Below are 19208 nucleotides of genomic sequence, written 5' to 3' on the forward strand. Positions count from 1 at the left end.
TGCTCTTTTATATCTAAATCATCAAGGCTGGATTCTCCCACGGCCTCTTTATGGAACCAGCAGGATGGCTTCATCATGTATCTGCAACTGTAAAATATCCCAGCAGAATTTGCCCAAAGCTGAATGTCAAGTGCACAGTCACGGTTAAGCAGGTCTGTACGGTGACCTTACTAGCAATCCCATTACTTTTAGTTTCTCACGAGTAATTGGATTAGACTACTGACCAGAGCACCATGACCGACCTACAGCGCTGTCCCTCTGTAATCCTCCTCACCTACTTTTGTAGGCAATCTGCACTTGCTGGTTAGGTAGTATGATCATTTCAGTGTGCACGTGTTGGTTGTGTATCTACAAATGCATACCTATCAGCCACAATATTAAAACAAGCTCCATGGCAGAATTGGCCTTCTTCAGCCAGACAAAACTACAAAACGAGGCAGCACCAAAGCTCTGCAGATCCTAATCACATAAAAAAATCATTGGTGTGTAATTAAACAAGGAAAATCCTTAGGGGACCACAGGAAGAAGCAGGGCTGCTCTCAGTATCTCAGCACTGGACACAAGGGGACATCCGAACCCACCGTTTTAGGCAGGTGGTTTTAATGTTGTGGCACATCGGCATATGTGTGCATTTAATGGAGATTAGAAGAGTGAAAGTGTAACCTGATGGTTGGTCTAATCCTTTTTACCTGACAGCCATCTGCTGTTGTGATGCTGCTAAGTTGAGCTCTCTGAAACAAACAACCAACAGTGAGTAATTCTTCCTTTCTTTGATGAGGCCTTCTCATCCCGTGAGAATATTACTGGTTATGTTTACAAAAATAGTTCAGAAGAGTATGGATGCCAAACTGTCTGACTTAAAGATGACCAGAAAATGTTTGCAAACCGGTCAGGAACACCATTAATGAGACCCGGCTCCAGGAAGACCTCTTGGCGTCTGACTGCCAGCTTGTTAGTTGTTTAGCCTAACCAGTTTAACGGCATATTTTCTTCCTTATGCACTTGGACTACATTACTGTGACAATGACTCACACAATTTATCATAACATCATAACATTTGTTTCCTTTCTCAGAGGTGTTCTGACATTGAGCAATGAGCTCATTTCCTGTACAACCTGTCCTCCCCACATGTTGGAGAAGGAGTTGGAAGCTCTGGTTGCTTGTCCCATGTCCAGCAAAAAGCAACCTAAGAGGCTGAAATCCTCCATTATGGGAGAAAAAATAACAGCAAATAGCTGTGAACTACAACAAATCTGATGTGTTTTACTATGCAGAACATGTTGTTCTTTGTACAAACCATAGTGAGTCACGGTGATAAAGTGTTATAATGTCATTGGTATTCAACTGCATTTTATTTTAGTTACTGTATTTAGCATCAACAAAAAGCTGCTTTTCATCATTTACTGAGGCTGTACATTATGCCAGAAGCAAACTACACATGGGGATGTCACACGTGGTGTTTATAGATTATCCAGCAGCTGTTGTGGTTAAAAAGATCTATATGCAAACTCTCTGATCTGGATTAGCTGAACTGAAGGAGAGACACAACCCCACTTTTTCAGACACACACACATGCGCACAGTAACTCAAAAGCCTGATTCTGAGTCGGCTGCTCTGTTTGTGTCTTTTTCGTAGCTCAAAGACCAAGTTAACCAAAGATGCTCAGACACTTATCCATAAGCTCATTCAACCATATGCTTTCTGTAAGATTTGGCCGCAGCAGAATGGATCACTGAGTCCCAATGAACCAGAACATCTAATCTTCTGTAGATATGGAAAAACCATGTATGGTCAGTTCCCACATCAATACAGCAACAACTTCTTTCATCCTTATTGACGTTTATCGCATGGTTTGTAATTGCACAAAATGCCTATTCAGGTTAAAAAAAACACTGCACAATGAGGAAAGATGTAAGAAACCAACATGTTTATTAATGAAGAGTGACGCCAAACATAAAGCAACCAGGCGTCACGAGAATATACTAACATCAAGTTAAGCCAGTCTTGTTAATTATTCAGGGCCTTTTCAAGTGTTATGCCAAAACAGACTCAGTATTCAGATCTAGCAAGCTACACCTAAGGAACAAAACAATTAGCAATGCATAGTCTTCTTGTCTGGCTTGGCAACTTTGCTTAACTGAAAGCTACGTTAGTTAGTAATTAAAACTTGCCCTGGCCTGTGAAGGAGAGAATGAGAGGTGCAGTAACCTTAACAGGTTTGGTGGGTGTTACATCAGGTGTTCTATTCTTCTGTAAACCCTGCGAGGACACGTGCAAGTGACCATGGGGGGGAAGCTTGCTAAAATAAAACTTTCTATTGCTTTATTTGAACCTGTGGAGATGAGTTTATTCTTAATTACAGATAAACTTTTCTATCACTAACAGTCACCCAATTTGCAATTTTAATATGCTGTTCTCTTCAAGATAATTTTTAACCATTTTAACCGTAGTTGGCAGTGTGATCCAAAAGAAAATGACTCTGAGTGACACTTACCTTAGCAAAGAAGAAAACACAGGTGTGAATCTGGTTTAGGTGTGTACAGGTGTGTTGTGTCATGTTGTGGATACCTGGATCCCAGCAACAGTTGAAGAAACACTGTAACGCACGCCTATTAAATTCTGCACTGATAACTAATGGAAAGTTACTTATAATGTGAGGTAAACAATGACTTATTTGAGAGAAATCAAGTCAGTTTCTCCCCGGCATTTCTTAATTTTCTACTTTTACACAATCAAGTTTACTGTGCACAGATTAGACTTGTAAATGCTCAAATGTTCATGAAACATTTAATCATTATGATTTCATTATTTAGCCAAATAAAACCATCTTCCTGACTTTAATAAAGCAGGCAAGTCTTCTGTGTTTCTCCACTTGTTACAGAACCAACAGATCATTCAAATGGCCACAAACTCCAAAATAACACAGAGCAACAAAAAAAAAAGCTTTAAATCAGTAATCAAGGTTATGCAAACCTGCATGACCACACGACTGTGAGTTCATTAGAGAGCTGTGGAGCTGGAAAGGTGTTTTATAAGCAAATGTTTAGATCATTTCCTAATCAAGCATTTGGAAGAAAAATGTCAGTTCCCAAGCTTTATTTTTGCACGTAAACATTTAAAGTGCGACGCTGAAAACTAATTCCATTGTGTAGTTTGTCTGCTGTATTTCCCAGCAGAGAAACTGAGCACACTTTGTCATGTGCTTTTAAAAAGAGAAAAATTATCAGTTTTGGTATCAGTACACAAGGTTAAAATCACATTATGTACTCATGCGCTCTAAGTCCTTGACATTTGAAGAAACATCAGTTACACCGCAAAGTAAACAAGAAACCTTTGTGAAAAGATATGAAATCTGTGATGGTCGCTGAGATAAACTGATTTGCTTGAAAACATTTTTTATCAACAGCAAAAGTTCTAAAACCTCGGTAAAGATATATAAAATTATAATTTACAAGTTATATGAGATCCTGTCAATATTACCAACTTCTTTGTTTTGCAAATGAATCCAATTCTTTTCTCAAAATTTTTTTTATTTAACTGTACTTATTTTTGTAACACGCAGCATCCTTGTTTTATCTGTCTCTTTGTAATCTATATAGAGTCAATCCAATGCACTGATTCAAAGAAGAGAAAACTTTAGTGATAAGATATCCCAATTGCAACAGAAGAACACAGATATAATCAGGTCAAAGTTCTGAGGTAACGTCATCATGCATTGCCTGCCACAGAGATTATCTGTTTCAGCGCAGCAGTGGATATAAGATTTTAGTGTTTTCAGAGTCAAGTCACTCCTTCCAAATACTATTTCTTAAAAGTAAGACAATATCTGTTGTTAAACACGTGGTTCCAGCAGAACCTCTGAGCCTGGTTCTGCTTTAGGTTTTTTCCTGTTAAATGCTAGCTTTGTGAAGTGCTTGCTCTCAGGAGGTTGTTGGATTGTTGTGGGGTCTTTACCTAATCGTAAAAAGCGCCTTGAGGTGACTGCTGTTGTGATTCAGCGCAATTTAAATAAACCTGAACTAAACTGAATTGAAATGGTACTGTGAACTTGCTTAAGCAGTTCAATGTTCAATTTCAATTTTCATCGCACGTGACCAGGAAGGACAAGGTTAGAAAAGAGTATACCAGAGGAACAGCTTGGGTTGAGCATTTTGGAGGCATAGTTAGAGGGGCATGGCTTAGATGGTTTGGAGATGTGCAGAGGAGGATAGTGGATATACTGGACAAAGGATGTTGAATATGAAGCTTACAGGCAAAAAAAGAAAGAAAAAGAGCACAGAGAAGATTCATGGATGCTGGAGATGCAGAGAGTTGGTGTAACAGAAGAGACAACCAATAACTGAATAGTTTATTGGTATATCAACATAACAATTTGCCTGTAGTTAGCAACTGTGATCAGTAATACACTGTTTAAGTCCTATAATCTGCAAAAGCAAACCAAAGAAACTCGCATGTAAACATGTTTTTATTGATTTATTGATTAGCATTCAAATATCTCAGTGAATACAGAATAAAGATTACCACAAAGCAAGAAAGCACGAGACAAGGCTAATCAAAAGGTATTGGCTGAAGCATTTGCTTATTACGCCAACCCTTTTAATAAAAGATCTTTTGCATGCAGCTCCTGTACACAGGGCTCGAAGCAAAGAATAAAGCAAAGCAAAGCAAAAACAAACAAACAAACAAAAGAAAAGAAAAAAACTTTCCACCTTAGATAAGTAACTACATCAAAGCAAAACCATCAAGAGTTTCAGTATTATTATTTTTGCTCTTTTCATTCTTGATTTATATATTTCTCTATTTTTAAACATGTTTTTAAACAAGGAAAATGAACTACACCTTTTTAAATCACTGTCATAACTATTCCACAGGTTAACTCCTCTAACAGAAACACATCTCTGCTTTATATATATATTTGTCCTTATCTTGTTTTTTTTTAAAAAAGAAATCTGTTCCCCTTAAGTCATATTGACTCTCTCTGACTTTAAACAGCTTCTGAGTACTTGTTTTAGATCAGAGACTGACACTTTCATAAAATAAACAAAATGATGTCTCAAAAATACTTGATAGCTTAATCAATATTTTAATTAATGATTAGTTGCAGACCAAATACACGAACACTGGATTGTTTAGCTAATGTGGTTTGGCAGGTGATTGCTCAATTTCCACATAGCAGCTGCTTGCCAAACAAGTTTTGGCAAAGATGAACTGCTGGTTTAGGGCATTGAAGAACACTGTAGTGCACAGATACCTAGCTCACATTATATAAATCTAACTATAACATATATTCGTCTCAAGTGCGGAATATGGTTATAATGTGATTTAATTCTTGATCATTTACGATTATAAACTCGGCCTATGAATAAAAACTACAAAAACGCTTCTTCGTTTATGGAATGTACCTTTCTGTTCCTGATAGTCTCTGATTGGTGAGTTTTCATAAAGTGCGATGTGATTGGCTAATGCAAGCTCATGCGAGCGGCGTCACTCAGTGAATGCCTGCCTCCCGTCGTTTCTGGGTCCAGTCTAGTCCAGAGACTGTGAGAAGCTGCTTATAGTGGAGAGAGCAGAGCAGAGTACCCACCACAACTCTCCCTCAGCTGTAGTATCTATAGCCAGACTACGGACAGACCAGGTCATCCGGAGCAGGTGAGTACTACAATTCTCATTTGTTTCTGTTAATTCTTATTGTTGTTGTTCTGTCTTGTTTAGAGCTGTTTTATTTCTTGTCGGACTTTCCTGGCGTAACGTTAGCGCCACCCTGAATGTAACCTGCCAGCTAGCAGCTTTGCTATTCAGCTAATTCTGGGCTGTCAAAACAACGGCATAGTCTGCTAGCCAGCTAGAAAGCACAGCTTTGCTTTCTTTTTCCAAGTCATTTTTATTCTTGTGAGAGCATATTTGGCATATTTGGAGGTAGATAGGTGGCTCTGGGAGGCTGTCAAAAGAAAAAGAAGCTTTCTTAAAGAGTTATCTGGGTTCTTTCGGAGGTGTCAGCTCTTGTTAGCGGACTAGCCAGCCCGCTAGCTCGGTGTAAACAAACCATCATCGCTGCCTGTCGCTGAGCAGCAGTCTGCTTCTTATTACAGCTCGTGTCAAACGTAAGAAATATTTTTTCGTCAACGTAATGTTATACAAATAAAAACGCCCCTTGGTGTATGTCTTGTAGTAAAAGTAAACGAATTGTCGCTGTCAACAAAAACGTAGTGCAGCTAGAGTTTTAGGTTTCTTTGTCTTGCTTGCTCCCGTGTTGTGTTGACTCCGGGTACTGTGAGTTTACTCTGAGTGGCTCTTCAGTGTATTCGAAGCTTGTCATCTAAAATAAAAGAAGCGGGAAGCTGCTGTTTAGGCTAATTCATTTAATCACTTGACAGTCTTTTGTAGAGTCAGTTTTGTTCATCTTAAATGCATACTGTGCTTTCCACCTTCTTCCTTTGTTAGTCATTGATGACTTGTTAAATCTGATAAACTGCCTGGAAATGGCATCATATTTTTTTTTCTGATTCTTTAGCTCAAAACATTCATGTTATTTCATAAACAAATTGTGTTCCTATTTTTTTTTATTTTTTTTTTAAAAAAGGTGTAAGCTGAGCTCCTGTTAACAATCCTAAAAGAGGTGATTTTGTGTAAGTCAGTGTGACCTGTAACTTTTTTTTTTTCAGAAAGCTATAGTCATTTCTTTCATGTGTGAGGAATAGTTGATTCATCTTATCTTCTAACATTCATTAAAAAATACTTAACTTTATGGAAATATGATTGTTACATTATGACACTCATCACCAGGAGACAACACTGAAGGCCGGTTCAAAATGGTCACTGTACTTCCTCAGCTAAATTTTCTGTACATTTACAACTGTAAGTAAATTATGATATTTGATAATAATAGTCTTGAATGCCTACAAGTTATTGTAGTAACAACCAAGCCTGTGTTAATTATTGGGTTAATATTAGTTAAGAGCATTTGCACCAATCAGAGATGAGGTAAATGCTGATTTTGGAGCACATTGGCCCATGATGCCTTATGTATACCTCTTTGGAACTAAAAAAGCCCATCATCAGCTTGTGAGATTGTTTTTAAAGAATGATCTCACTTAAAACTTCCAAAAAAAAATTGAGCATACCAGTACCCCGTGTTAAAGTTTGTTGCCCACTCAATCCATCAGTCCTGGTGCTGACCCTGATTAGCAAACTGTAAGTCAGGAGATCTCAATCTCAATAAAACCTGTGGGAGATCTTGGACTTTGCATCTTGTACAACACACTCTATAGAAGAATATCTTCTGGACATCCCTTTAGAAGTTGTCTGGAAACTTGTAGAAATAGCACAAAGACACTTTTTTTTTTTTTTTTTTCCGCTGAACACCCTATGAGGGCACTTAGTTGTGTTCTTTCACTAATTTCCCACCCTTGTGTATGTACTCTTTGGATTGTTATGCTACCTAATATTTCCTTTTAGCTGAATATTATATGAATGCCCATCCCATTTCAGTATTTTAACAGTTCGGTTTGCCACAAAACATGAAGTCATCTCATACATTTTTTATTGGCTGGGGTAGCTTATAACACATTTGTCCTGAATCCAAACTTTATATGCACAGAAACACTTCCAGCTCTGCCCTAAATTGAGATTAGCTTATGGATATTTCATGGAGCATCTTTTTTTTTAAAATTGGATATTTTATGCATTTCTTTATGTTTGAATTTCTTTTATTCTTGTCTTTCCAGTAGGGCCCTGCCCTTACTTTGCTCTGTCATTATTTCCAAGTTCAAGTTTAGCTTTTGTTGACCTTAACAGCACCAGAAAGAACCTTAAAACCGTTGCCTGTAAACAGAATTACATACACCCACACTACCTACTTCAATTCTCAAGTACCTGTATGTGTCTTCTATTTGAAAATCCACACAAGGATGCAAAGCAGATGCATGCATTGGGTTTTACATAAAGTCCATGCCCTGTAGAAAAGTCAAGTTGTGCATAGAGCAGGGTTCTCACAGGACCACGCCATAAGTTTTTGTAGTAATTTCTTGTTGGAGGATATTGATTTGTTGTTATAGAAAAACTGAATCTGTTGCGTAGGTTATGTTTGTACCACACCAGCTAGACATGGTTATTGAGCAATACGTCATATTTCTCCAGGAAGTTCAACTCTCTGGAGAACTTAATGTATAATGAAGTCAGCCTTTGACAGCGTGCCAGGCAGGAGAGCAGCTAAACATAGCTTCTAAGAATAGTAGAGATCTGTCATTGCTAAGTTGATTGATCATAACACAGAGTAGCTGCTCTCTCTTTCTCTTATATTTCCCTTCTCTTTAGTCCTTTTTTTCTTTTTCATGCACAACAGGGGTGTGTGTGTGTTTGTCTCTGTTTGTGTTGTTGTGTGCCAAACAAAACAAAAAAACTCAGGCCTTTGTTTAAAATGGTTTGTTCAAATGCTGTTGCCTAAATAGGCCTGGAGAGACACACAATACTCCCAGCTTGTACTCTAAACAGTGTAAACTATGTTAAAATGTGTCTGCATGTGTGTGAGTTTGTACTTTGAAGACTAGCAGATGAGTCACTAGATTTGCAGTAAAACTAATTTCAGTCGTAAAGTTCAATTGTGTATAACCAAAACAATTAATTGATTAGTAGATCAACAGAAAGTAAATTAGCAAAGAATCAGTTGATTAGCAGTGCTAAAAGTGTACTCCTTCTAGTCTCTCATATCTGTATTTGTGGTATTGTCTGTGAGTCACAAAACCCCCCAAAAAACAAGTTTTTCTGACATTTCATTGGATAAGATGGCAAGTGGTCTGAAAGAAATCAGCAGTGGTAATTTTAACTGTTTAACTATTATTTTTAAAACCTTTAGTTATCTTCATGCACATGCCTTGTGTAAAGAACACGTGTTGCAGAATCTGAAAAAGATTTTTAATTACAAAAAAACATAACCTGAGCTAATCAGTCAACTTCATTGCTTGACTCCCCATTAAAATATCTTACTGTAATCCTTAGAAAACAAAAAGTAAACTTGTGTTTTATCCAGTCTGCTCCACATGACACAGAATAACAAGTTTGTGTTTAGTGGCTTTAGGTTCCCTCTTTCATTTTCAGGTCTCATTTCTGTTCATTTGACCTACTTTTAGATTACCACCTAGTGTCTGAAAACATTTGGTTGTGCTGTTTCTCCAGCAGAGCCAGCAGCACAGTGACCTTGATGTGGTCACGTGGTTGATGGGTTATGGGCTTTTTTCTTTGGTTCCAGTTAGAGACTAAAAGCTTCATCTTCTAATATTTTCCCTCCACTAGTAATTTTCTCAGGATGTGGTCTCAGTATTGTTTACTTCGGGCCTTGAGATGTTTATGTAATTTCAAGGACAGTTTGTTAAGTGATTTTTCTGTATCATGTTCGATATTTTAGCCTTCATCACCAGTCTGCGACTCAAAGTAACAGGCAGAACCATGTGGCTGTTTCATGTTATTTTCTCCATCTGGAGCACGTGCTCCAAACCCTTTCAGCGTATTGAATTACTTCCACACAAATCACAGGTGATGAGCTCTTCAGCTATAGAGAAGATTTCCCCTTTAGACTGCATCATTTGAAGGATATTAAGAGTATTACAATAAAACCAGCATGGCGTCTGGTGCCTGGACCCACCAGTTTATAGCACAACTCTGTGTTTACTGGTCTGACCACAGGGTTCTCCTTTGGTAATCAGGTCAATGCATTATTGGTTAGTGAAAATGTTTTTGTACATGCTGTCCTCAGTAAATGTCATTTTACAATATCTTTTTGGGGGGAGGTCACTATTTGAGCAAAAACTGTGGCGCGGCATATTCACCTACAACCATGTCTGTCAAGCATGGGGGGGAACTGTACTGTGTGTGTGCTGCAAAGCTGAGAACAAAAGTGCGTGTGTGTGTAGATTACATCACACTGGTTGCCTTTGTTTAGCTTTCCATCATAAGACTCCAGCATCAGAAAGTCACTGTTTCATCAGGACTTATCAGGTCACCAGTAGAGACACGCTCAGCAACTGTTTTAGAACAAAAGCTCTAAAACTGGGATTGTGTTTGATGTAGAAAAACATGCTAAACTGGCTGTCAAGTAGTCTGACGTGTGCTAATTTACTCCAGAAGCTGACCCCACCCGTGTGAAGCTGCAAGTAGGTAAAAGCAAACACTTATTCACTCTATCCAATCTCTTAACTTTAGGTGTGTGGATAAAGAGTGTAGGAGGGTGTGTATAGGTTTGTTAAATTTAAAGGATGTCTCAGGGGAGCCATATAGTCCCCGAGAACAGTAAAGGCAGCCATGTGGTCTCTAAACATCAGGTTTAAATCACTACGAGGCAGCTACACATACAAAGAGTGGCTTGTTCGATGCGTGTAGGAACATGCACATGTTATAAAGCACAATTAGGTAAATGCAGTTTTGAGGACAGCGTAAAACTGCGTAGGACCTTACCTAAGTTTAACTTTCTCAAACATAGCTGATAAATGCACACGAATAATTGCTTTGTAGGAACAGAACCAAAGGTGCACAGAAAGCAAAAAATAGATGTAAGGTATTGACGTCAAAACCATTTTTCTCAGTGTCTGCATAAACAAGGTCAGGGGCTTAAGATATTGACAGTTTAATGAGACAAGAGTCTTCACCAACAATGGAAAATTCCTGCACTAATTAAAATACTCCCACATAAACCTAACTGCATTCACTGTTATCTCACAATTCCCTGCCTTTCCGAGGCAAAGATTTTTTTGTTTTTGTTTGTTTTGACTGGTACTAATATATGCATAGTGAAAGGAGATAGCCAAAATCTGACAAAACATGACAGCAGGTCTGTAGTAAAGTTTATGACGTTGTTGAAATGTCACTGAACAAAGTGTGTTGTTGCGCAGTTTTTATCTTATGCAACAAGTTTGTGGCTCTTAAATTTATGTCAATTTAAAAAGAGCTTACACATATCAGAGGCCAGTGTCTGTTTTAATCTCCATTTAAATCAGTTGGTTTTTTGTTTTTTGTTTATAAAAAAAGCTGACATAGAAGATCTAAATGGCGGTATTAAATAACAGTCCTTATGTAAACATACTGCGACCTACTTTCTGTTCATTGGCTATTTTTACATTAAGAAAGTCTGCTAATGTACTTTGATATAGACTTAGCAAGTTTAGATGCTCAATAAGTGGACTTATTTGTTTCACCTTTATTTTGTGTTAAAACTTCTATATTATGTGTATATTTACAAGAAGGGAGAAAATTCAGATCTGTGTAAACCTGTTCTGCTTGACATAAGACAGACAAACTTGTGCAACCTGTTTGGTCATGAAAAAATTGATTGTCATGCCCAGGCTGGATATTAAGCAACATTGGGTAGATTATTTTACTTCGATGATCCCTGCTTTGGGCCTGTGTCATGCTAAATGTGTGTTATTGCTTTGGTTAAAAAATGCGTTATGTTGATTAAGTAGCAGTCCAGAAGGTGACTAAAAAGTGACTCGAGCAGCTTGACTTTTGTTCCTTTAACATGTACTTCCTTCTGACAACATTAACAACTTAACAGTCAGTACCTGTAGAGATAAAGCAGGGACGCAGTTATTAAAGTTTTCCGGTTGCAATACAACACCATTAAACTAGGTTTGAGTGTCTTCTTTTACAGAACACTCTGAGAATCAGACTTCAGACATTATCCCATCTCAACTTAGAAGGAAAAAGAATAGTAAATAGGAAAAACAGTGCAAAAATATGTTCGACATAGGCTTGACTTAAAGATTGCCAAGTTAAAAAATATATATATATTTACCACAATTATTTGCTCTAGTTTTTGCAAGCCATTGTATTGCTGTCCCTCCCAGTCAAGCTGGTTCCTCCTTTTCCTCTCAGTTTCACTGTGAGTCACATACAAGAGACACACACAAGTAAAATAATATTAATCGATTTGATGAAAACACCTTATGTTACAGTAGGTGCAATAAAAGATTCACAACAGCTGCTGTACCACGGTGACAAAGGCTACGTTCACACTGCAGGCGAAAGCGCATCAAATCTGACTTTTTTGACCCTATGCGACCCAATCCGATCATGGTCTGACAGTGTGACTGGCACAAATCCGATATTTTCAAATCCGATCTGGGTCACTTTCGTATGATGTTTTAGAAAGCGACTGCTGTTTGAATGGTCATGTCGCATTAAATCCGTCTTTTACATCACTGACACAAGACAGACGCCAATTATCAGCGCCGGAGAAGCGCCTGAGAATGCATCGCGAACGCTTCCTGGCCATCCAGCGTAGATGTTAGTGAAACTTTTGGGAAGACAGCATTGGAGAAACGTGAACATTTTATTTGTACTGTATAATCTGCAGATTCTGACAGAAATCTGCAACTATTCTTTGAAGCACTGCTCCTCTCTAAAAAAGCAATAAGGATAATTATTAGGCCATATGTAAATAACAAAATAACTTTATAACTTAAAGCAAAATTGGGAAACGTAAAGTCCGAAACAAGTCTTTATATTAAGGGCCGTCAGTCAAACATTGTTTGGTCTGGGTCTAAACAGAGCGCGTTGTGTGTGACGTCTTTTTTTTGTGCATACAGGCCGCTTTGAGGGTTCACACTAGAGCGTGTTTGCTGTTACATTTTATTTGTAGTGTGAACAAGCAGACAAAAAAAATCAGATTTGATCAAAAAATCAGAATTGAGCATTAAGACCTGTAGTGTGAACGTAGCCAAAGTGAAGGAGGCCAATGGAGGATGCGTCATGCATTAGAGCTCTTCAGTCATGTCAACTGGTAGAAAAACCTTTAGACTGCTTACCTTTTGCTGCTATTATCCTCCGTCCTACAGTATGTTACCCACTGACACCCAACCCAGGCAGTGGTTAGATATTGGTTTATCATGATTTTTAGAGTTTAGTTGGTTACATTTATTTTTATTTATTTTTTTTTTTATTTTTTTTTTTACAGCATCTTAAGTGAATATGTATTATCTCCCCCAAAATTTGCAAGGTAAAGCACTACTAAGTACCAGTAACACAAGAGTACCGCAGACACACAAATGTTGAATCTGTAAATTATTTTAATAATAACAGAACCAATAATAATATATAAACTCATAATCAGTCAATACAAGAGAACATTTTTGCACCAAAGGGGGAGCAGGAAAAAAGACATCTTTTCCTGGTCTCTCTCTGGAATTTGAAACGGTTATCCGTCTCTATGTTTGAACACAGTTTTGTTTTTTGTTTTATTTCTGCAGCAGGAAGAGCAACACTACTTGTACTATGCTGACCTTTGTCCTACATTTGCTTTTCACTAAATCAAAGTAAAGCAAACTCTGTTTAATTTGCACTAGTCTATGACCTACAACTGTGTGTCATTACACAAACACCCACACACTGATGCAGTCCACAGGCATAGTTGCCTGTCTGCCAAGCAGATGATGCTGCAAAGGATGAGTTTAATGAGTCATACTTTCTGCCCTTCACTCACATTTATTTCTTGCATCTCTCTATTCTCTCTGTCTGCTTTATTTTGCAGAAGTGAGGTTTTCACCTGCTTCTGTCCACTGCTTTCACCTATAATGTAGGTCCTCACATTTTTTTCCCCTCGGCTATCTGGAGAGACATTAAGGCACCCACCACACCTATGTCCTCTATTACAGGTCATTTGTACATATTGCTTGGCAATAAAATGATAACGGTCATTATTGTGAAACTATCTTTCCGTGATGGAAATATAAGACATGGTTAATATAACCTCAGTAGAACTATTTGGATTCATGTGTTTAAATGAAATTTAACAGCACAGCTCCAAATAGGAGTAAAAAACAGAAATTTTAAGCATGAGCCATTTGATCTGTTTTGTATCTATTTATCATGATGAGATATTATTTTTATAATATTTTCCAGCTTTATTTTTACATATGATAATTGTGGCAGCTGTGCTTTAGAGCAAAAATGGTCACAGCCATCATGAGCGATCGTCCTGTCGACCTAAAATCGTTGTCAGTGCACGTTTTAAGAAGCAGAAATGGGTAATTCTGCTTTTTGGCTTTTTCCCCCCGCTATACTTCCACTTTCTGCAGCTGCCAGATGTTCACCACTCCTAGTTTTCCTTCAGGAGGAATAAAGAAATCGAGAGCAAATCAATCCGCATTGATGTTTCCGCTCAGCCTTCAGTTGTTCTTATTGTCTTTCTTTCCTCGGTGGCTTTCTTTCCCCACTTTTATCCGAGTTTGCTGTTAGTGTCCTGGATTGATTTCTTGGGTTTTTGAAGCCTCTTCTATACTCCTGACGGACTACTGCTTGTGGCTTCATACCCCTGACACACACGTCTTATCAGTCTTTATATTTATTGCCAAAAATATCCAGCTATTGTTCTAAAATATTATCTATAAGATGGAGAAGAGTAAATATGTGTTTGTCGTCCATGTGCCTTTGATTTTGAGGGTTTAGTGAGCGAATGCAATGACTTGGAAAACTGCACAATGTGAAGCAAGAGATACTGATTTGGATGGCACAGTGAACTCTGTGTGACAATCTGAACACTTTACTTCTGGATAAAAGCAAACCAACCAGCCTTCTGTCTGCTGTTTTGTAAAGTGATTTTAAATTGGTGCCTTTGGATTTAGTACATCAGACAGAACATGCAGCGGGAGGCGGTGCAGATAAGATGTGCTCGGTGATGATATACTAAAAATAAACACTCTTAAGCAGTAAGTCAGAGCTGTGGAGGTTTTTTTTTTTTTTTGTTTTGTTTTTTTTCCCATCTTCGATGTAGTGGTTTTAACAAAAATATGTGCACCTCGTCCTTTCACCGCAACTTGTTTTCTTTCATTTTCAAGGCTGGTAAGCACTTTTAAACTTGTTTTCATTCTTTCAAACTGAAGACCGGAGCTGAGTGACATCAGTAATGTAATCTTTAAACATGCGTGCTCATAGCATGCTATCACAGCCTGCATGAAGTGGATACATGCACTCATTGTACTGTGGATATTGACCTTTGAGTCGGATCAATAGCATCAATGTTAAAAGCTCAATAGTGTCCATCATTAAAGTAATGTGTAATAATGTGACCTCAAGGTTGTTGTGATATCAATACATTTTTAGTGATTTTTTTTTTTAAACTGATATTAAGGTTTAGTGAGGTGGGGTTTTTTTGTTTGTTTGTTTTTCTTTCCATATATGGTGCAAAATACTGTGCAACTTCCTAAAATGAAAACTAAACAGTCCCCCAGAAAATTTCAATAAAGGTTAAGCTCATGCACATGAAAGGAGGTGCACCCAATATTTCAAAATATGGATTGCTTTCTATTTTAAAATATTGCTGACAGCATGCATTCTGGATTGCTTGCGCTGTTGTATTTTTTTTCAATTCTTTTTAGGACATAGTTGAAAAGCACTAGAGGAGTTTATTTTCAGTAAAGGGAAGCATTACTCAGGGGCTCTCCAGGAGAGATTTTGAGTGGGAGCGTCAGTTAATTCCAGTTAGTTCCAGCGGGTCATCCACCTGGCTCCTTTTTGTCCAGCCCTCTGTCTCTCCCCGAGTACCACTCAGGGTCAGGTAGATGGCATTTAGTGAGTGGCTATAATTAGCAGAAGAACAGAGCAGATGGTAAAGTTGTCTGTGTTATTGGTTTGTTTCATAGGTGATGAGTGTGGAAAATTATTGGACGTCACAGCAGGACGTTAATAGGGAACAATAAGCGTGTACATGACATTCACAAGCCTTTTATGAGCCAAGAAAATTGTGATCATAGATTTACCCAGCATGAAGCATCTTGATGGTGAGTCATTTCACATCCTGTCGACAGACATTGTGTGTCAGCTGGTCTCTCAGAAATGAAACCTCTTTGGGCTTTGGCTCAGACCCTGGGAAGCCCCATTTGGTTTGGTGTCTAAAAATGATAATTTTTTTTCTCTCTTTTTATCTCATGTTCCCTGATAGCGTGCCTTTTTATCTCAGTATGGGGTCAGAACTGTGGCGCTTGTGTCTTTCCCTTTAAGTAGTGCCAATCATTGTGTTTTGACTTTGACTTCCCAGGCAGCTGGACACAGACAAGTGAAAAGACTCAACTTTGTAAAGCTTTTTAGTGAGTCTGTTCTCAAACCTGCAAATTTATTGTTTTGCTTTACAGAGTTGAAGCTTTCTGTTGTTTCTTCTTCTTCTTCTTCTTCTTCTTCCTCCTTCCTCTTATTTTTCTTTTTGGTTTTTATTTCATTTTATGATTTTTTTTATTTTTTTATTTTTTCCAGTTTCAGTTAGTTTCTGGAGTGGGTTTGCACATCTCAGTTTTGTTTCTATTAGCTCATCTGGCTGAAGGGACCGATGAGCTCATGCCGTGGCCAGACGTCCATCGTCTGTCTGTCCACAGGTCATAAGAATCTCTACTCCTCCCAGAGTATTTGTCAGATTTCAGTGGAACTTGGACACAATGATCACCTAATGGGAATGTGGGACTTCACCCAAACTGTGGTCAAGGTCAAGTTCATATTTATCATTCTCGGTGATTTTAATTCACATTAGTTTGTGCAATATAGCCAGTCAGCTTGTTTCTGACCTGACATATATCGTGACACGTTTTATAATGTTTACTTCGAGTTGTTTTAATAGCATGTGTGGTGTTTGTCAGGGGTAATTTACTAGTTGTTTAAGTTATTTGACTAACCAGGGGAAAGATTAAAGACTTTCTGAGCATAAATCACAATATATTTGACTTACAATCATGTAAACATCCCAGTCTCAAAAAACAAACGCACCAAAACTTCCTCATAATTATTGTATTTGATCAGCATAAGGCTAAAGACCTTTCCTTCCTATTTTCTATTTTGTTACACTGTAATGCTTTTTCACATCTATTTTTTGGTGTTATTTACATGTATAACTTTGTGGTTATTCTCATAATATTGTTGTTTTTGTCACAACCACACAGAACAAAACTTGTCTGCGACTTGAATCATCTGGAGAGCTGTTTGCGCCTGTGTAGCAATCAGACCACAAGACTATTGTCCTGGGAATCCACTATTATAGCTGCCAAAATACCCTTCAAGAATACTTTATTCCCCTTTTTTTTCTAGTTAATAGGGACCCTCCATGAAATCTAACTTTTCATCATGACGGAAAATAACAGCGCAACTAGAGTGGGAAAGAGTGTAATTTTCGTAAATGGTCGATTGGGGAGAAGCTGAAAGGAAAGGGGGAGAGATTGATTGGACAGTCTTTAGATGTAGAAGTGCTTCGATTTGGGAACTTGCCCACTGGCCAGTCATCTCAGTTCAGCTCAAATAGTCGCCATCATCTTCTCTGCGTATAATAGAGCGTGCTGGTCAATGTCACAGGGTTTGACGCTCAGCATTTTTCCTGCGGCTCTAAGGATTTTCTTTGTTCTTAGCTTTGGATAGTTTTTTCCTTTCTTGTTTACTTTCTTTTTACCCTTCGCCGCCACACTTATGGGAGTATGTAACAATTGCTTTACATACATACTTGCATCACCCTAATACAAATGGTACGTTAAGTGGTTCGTGTTTGTACGCACATGCTTTGTGTTCCTCTTTTACCCTTGAGTGTACAGAATCCCCTAATGCTTGTTTGGTAGCACAGAGAGATGGTTTAAATGAAGTGGTCCAATGCTCGAGGGCGTACTCACATCAACTTGGCCTCTCTGGAGCAAATGTGTGTGTGCTGGAGAGGCACAGTGAATAAACAGTATGCCGATATGTGTGTGTAGGTGTATTTCTCATTATGTACAGAGCATTAAAGCTTCAGTGAATGTTTAAAAACATGCTGCAGACAGTATAAACATACAAATATGAGCATGCTGTACTGCTGTTGATATTGTGAGGCTACCTTATGAATTTTGTTCATTAGCTACATTATGAATGTCTCTTTGCATTGCGATTGAATTGTTCAACCATGCTGCCCACACTGTTTATCTAACTTAAACAACGTGATATATTTGCCTGTAAAATCCAACGAAGAACTGTTCTGAGAAATAGTGACGTATTTTGTGAACGATAAAGGAAATTGATTGTAAGTTCTGAACCTCCGTGTCTTTTTCCTGTGTGTGTGAAACACTTGTCTCTGTCCTTGACACTTCTTGTCGCTAAGCAACTCAACATGACAGCAATTTGGCAGCGCCTAGCTGGCTTTGAGTGTTTGTAGGTGCAGTAGTTTAAGGCCTCGATGCCATGAGCAACTTTTTTTGAAGTGACAGAGAATGCAGTAATCAATGGTAGCTGTTTGGCTGTGGTGATATTTCTGCAGGACACTTTGTGTGTCAGGAGAACACAAACGTGTGACCTTTTCAGGCCATGCTGCCACTGAATTTATTTTTAGTCTGGGCGGCCAAGCCAAAAACCAAACACGAAGCCTCACTAATGCACTGGCTGTTACGGGTGTGTGCAGGATCATGTATTTACAGTGGGGCAAAAAAGTATTTAGTCAGCCACCGATTGTGCAAGTTCCCCCACTTAAAATGATGACAGAGGTCAGTAATTTGCACCAGAGGTACACTTCAACTGTGAGAGACAGAATGTGAAAAAAAAAATCCATGAATTCACATGGTAGGATTTGTAAAGAATTTATTCGTAAATTAGGGTGGAAAATAAGTATTTGGTCACCTCAAACAAGGAAAATCTCTGGCTCTCACAGACCTGTAACGTCTTCTGTAAGAAGCTTTTCTGTCCCCCACTCGTTACCTGTATGAATGGCACCTGTTTGAACTCATCATCTGTATAAAAGACACCTGTCCACAGCCTCAAACAGTCAGACTCCAAACTCCGCCATGGCCAAGACCAAAGAGCTTTCGAAGGACACCAGGAAAAGTATTGTAGACCTGCACCAGACTGGGAAGAGTGAATCTACAATAGGCAAGCAGCTTGGTGTGAAAAAATCAACTGTGGGAGCAATCATCAGAAAATGGAAGACATACAAGACCACTGATAATCTCCCTCGATCTGGGGCTCCACGCAAGATCTCATCCCGTGGGGTCAAAATGATCATGAGAACGGTGAGCAAAGATCCCAGAACCACACGGGGGGACCTGGTGAATGACCTGCAGAGAGCTGGGACCAAAGTAACAAAGGTCACCATCAGTAACACACTACAACGGCAGGGAATCAAATCCCGCAGTGCCAGACGTGTTCCGCTGCTGAAGCCAGTGCATGTCCAGGCCCGTCTGAAGTTTGCCAGAGAGCACATGGATGATACAGCAGAGCATTGGGAGAATGTC

General features: G+C 38.5%; 1 protein-coding gene across 1 annotated transcript in view; it reads left to right on the plus strand.

The window, feature by feature from the left end:
- The first annotated feature begins 5535 nt into the window (after positions 1 to 5535).
- Positions 5536 to 19208, plus strand: part of adipor2 (adiponectin receptor 2) — a 29884-nt gene continuing 16211 nt past the window's right edge. The window contains exon 1 of the mRNA XM_085376722.1: positions 5536 to 5649. The gene's annotated coding sequence lies outside the window, so the exon portion shown is untranslated. The remainder of the gene's footprint in view (positions 5650 to 19208) is intronic.

The sequence above is a fragment of the Diplotaxodon limnothrissa genome, linkage group LG17 (genome assembly GCF_057381915.1).
Source record: "Diplotaxodon limnothrissa isolate DT_005_m linkage group LG17, D_limnothrissa_male_GT1.1, whole genome shotgun sequence".
In the NCBI taxonomy this organism is placed as follows: domain Eukaryota; kingdom Metazoa; phylum Chordata; class Actinopteri; order Cichliformes; family Cichlidae; genus Diplotaxodon; species Diplotaxodon limnothrissa.